Below are 2,766 nucleotides of genomic sequence, written 5' to 3'. Positions count from 1 at the left end.
TTTATGTTTTAGAATCGCTCCTGCGTGAAATCGTTTGTGCCTTGCCTTTCACGAGCCTGCTGTCCCATTTTCGAGCGGCACGGGCGATGCTAGCTCGTGCGCTTTGTGTTCTTCCGAGTCCCCGTTTGAGTTCACCTGCGACGAACAAGCAGGCAAAGAACATTATAGTTTGTACAAACGTAACAATCCGACGGAGAGAATACGCTAATCGTTATAAAGAAACCAATCACATGCGACAAAAACTGTTATGCTTGTCAAACATTGCTGAGCTACACGGAATTCACGATTTTCAATGTGCTCAAGATTATATTTTATAAAGTGTTTACAAGTTTTAGGATATATTAAAAATAAATTTGATTTATTTATCAGTTTTTAATTTTCTATTTACAAAAATCAATTGCAGTACGGACTGAAAAATCATCACAAAATAAGTACACAGTTTGTTTCGCTTTATAAAAACTTCCATATTTTTATTAAAAAATGTATTAAAGCAAAATCCTTACTGTTTTCAGATCGTTTCTCATTTCTTCTAAATCTCGTTTTAACTTAGCTCTTCTGTTCTGGAACCAGGTTATTACCTGTTAACAAAAACATATATCATATCAAACAATATAATGTCTTAAACAAATAATATTGCCCATTTACAGCGAGAAGTAGTATATAAAAGAAGGAACATTGACAGAGGTGATGTTTAATCAAACATATTTTTATACGTTTACTTCATCGTATGAAAGCAGCGCACGATAGCAAAAGGGTTTTAAAAAAATACTTTCATAATTTTTTAAAACAAAAGGCATCTGTTTTTGGTTGTGGTAAACGTACTATCGAAATGTTTAACCACCTGTGGTGCGCTTAGTCCAAGAGCCTGGGCAATGTGGTCCCTGTCAGCTGGTGTTAGATACTTGTGGCAATTGAATCGCTGCTCCAGGACGGACAACTGAAACGACGTAAATGCTGTGCGACACTTTCGTCGCTTGACGCGGACCTGGCGCCCAATGGCAATCGAATGGATGGTGTTGTTTTCTAAGGACACAACCCAACATTTTTATTGATTTTTTATTTCGTAATTACAATTTCGTATAAAACTATGAACGTGATGCTGTCAGTAAATGCCCATCAACATCCGTTAAAAATTAATTTATTGCCTTTACACAAACTTAACAGACATCTTAGTTAAATCCTAAAAATAATTGGCATTAAAAGTTTTACTTACTCTCTTCCATTCCTTGAAACGTTGAGCATGCGAGTTTCTCCAACGCGTGTATGGGCGATAATGAGTTTCCAGTTTTACGATTATCATCGGATTCGAAACTGCATGTACCGCAATCTTTCTGTTCGTCGCTGTTGCTGCCGCTGTCTGAGAAAGGATCGTGGATTGCGACGCCATTTTTTAAAACCTCAGTTGAACGCGCTCTTTCCAGGCTGGCGCGGTCGGGACTTGGGGTGGACCGACGAACAGCGCTACTGTCGCGGCTGTCTTTTCCAAACTTTGGTATCCATGGATCAAAGTTTGTACTACTTTGCTCTCTCCTACTCGCTGACTCTGGAATGGGGTAACTGAAATCAGAAACCCACGACGAATGCAGTTGCGGCCCATTTAAACTCTTCCGCGGTATTGGCAACAAAAATGGCGCTGAGGTGGCGTAAAGCCGTTGTAGGTTCTGAATCCATTTAGGGTATATTGCTGCGTTCCAAGTTAGAAAATCGCCACCAAAACAAGCTGAAAAGCTTGGGTTTACCTCAGTCACTTTAATTTGGTCAGCAGGTTCGCGTTGTCCTGATAACTGGCGCTTCCTGGAAGTTCGAGAGCCATCACGCTTTGAGAGGATATCGTCAATCGAAAATGGGGTCATGTGCCTCTGGAAGCTAGTCCTGCGATCATGAGAGGACTGATCTGCGTTCCTTGATTGACGATTTTGGGAAGCACTCACTGCCATTAGTATAAATATTCTATTTACCAATATAGTGACGCAATATACCTAGATGCTGGATTCAAAGTTAGCTTCAAGGATTGTGTTATAATAAAATTTACTGTTGAAGACAACGATTTTAGGAATAAAATCGTTTTCTTCGGTTGGATTGATAGTTTGTAGTATAAACAGGGGTACCCAATACGTCGATCGCCACATTTCGCCTGGTCGATCGGGTCGAATGTGTGTTACGTCATTACAGTTGCTGTTGTACACAAGCGGAACAATAAAATGACCAATTGTTGTCTGGACAAACACAATAAAAGGTTCTTTGACGTAACAAATTAAACCCCTCGCTGGATTGGAATGCAATTAACGCTCAGAATGGTTAATAGGTGTTCTTGTTACTTTTTTTACTGAACCAGTTGATCGCGCGTCTCTAAAAAATATTTCAGTCTATCGCAATCAAACATAAGTTGGCTACACCTGGTTTATACCATTACAATACATTTACTTAAACTGAGTCGTTTCTTCAATGACAAAACATTTTATAAACATATTAGTATGCGAATACCTGGTACATACTACACATAAACACATTGAAGCTGGCGAACAAACATCAAAATTTTCTCTCAGTATCTTTTTTATACGCGCAGGTGAACATTACTGTCAAGGTTTGAAAATCTTTCATCTTGCACTTGGCAACAAAAACGCGCAGTCTTATGTCGTAGTTCACAACCTGGCAGCTAAACCATCCTAATCCGGCGTGCGTGTCTCGGGGCGCGAACCCAATTTGTTTTGACTACCCACTTTCGACACCCACCGTGACCAAGCTGATGTGGGGAGAGAGAGACCC

This window comes from Ascidiella aspersa, chromosome 2 (assembly GCF_963924565.1).
Source record: "Ascidiella aspersa chromosome 2, kaAscAspe10.2, whole genome shotgun sequence".
NCBI lineage: Eukaryota > Metazoa > Chordata > Ascidiacea > Phlebobranchia > Ascidiidae > Ascidiella > Ascidiella aspersa.
Note: the sequence above shows the minus strand (reverse complement) of the source record.